At 42.6% G+C, this 397-nt stretch overlaps 1 protein-coding gene across 1 annotated transcript in view; it reads right to left on the minus strand.

The window, feature by feature from the left end:
• The window catches only part of EMH_0029390 (DNA cross-link repair protein, putative), a gene marked incomplete at both ends in the record, with an annotated part of 4137 nt that overhangs the window by 2460 nt on the left and 1280 nt on the right, over nucleotides 1-397 (minus strand). The window lies entirely within an intron of this gene.

A 397-nucleotide genomic window follows, 5' to 3' on the forward strand; every position in this document is an offset into this window, starting at 1 on the left:
CCTAAACCCTAAACCCTAAACCCTCAGTTGTATAGGCTGTGATAGTGCGGATGAGCATGGTATGTTTGAGGGTTTACACCGGATTAGGGTTTAGGGTTTATTTGAGGCGCAGGGTTTAGGGTTTCCTTAAGATTAGGGTTTAGGTTTTAGGGTTTAGGGTTTAGCATTTTCTTACAGCAAGGGTTTAGAGTTTAGTGTTTAGGGTTTAGGGTTTAGGGTTTACCTTGAGACTAGTTTTCAGGTGTTTCGAATTTCCTTAAAACTAGGGTTTAGGGTTTAGGGTTCAGTGTCTAGACTTAACGGGTTTAGGGCTTAGACTTTACGGTCTAGGGTTTAGGGTTTAGGGTTTAGGGTTTAGGGTTTACCGGGGCAGTGGTTTGCGTCTATAAGAGTTACA

Source organism: Eimeria mitis, genomic scaffold (assembly GCF_000499745.2).
Source record: "Eimeria mitis Houghton genomic scaffold, Emh_scaff1098, whole genome shotgun sequence".
Lineage (NCBI taxonomy): Eukaryota > Apicomplexa > Conoidasida > Eucoccidiorida > Eimeriidae > Eimeria > Eimeria mitis.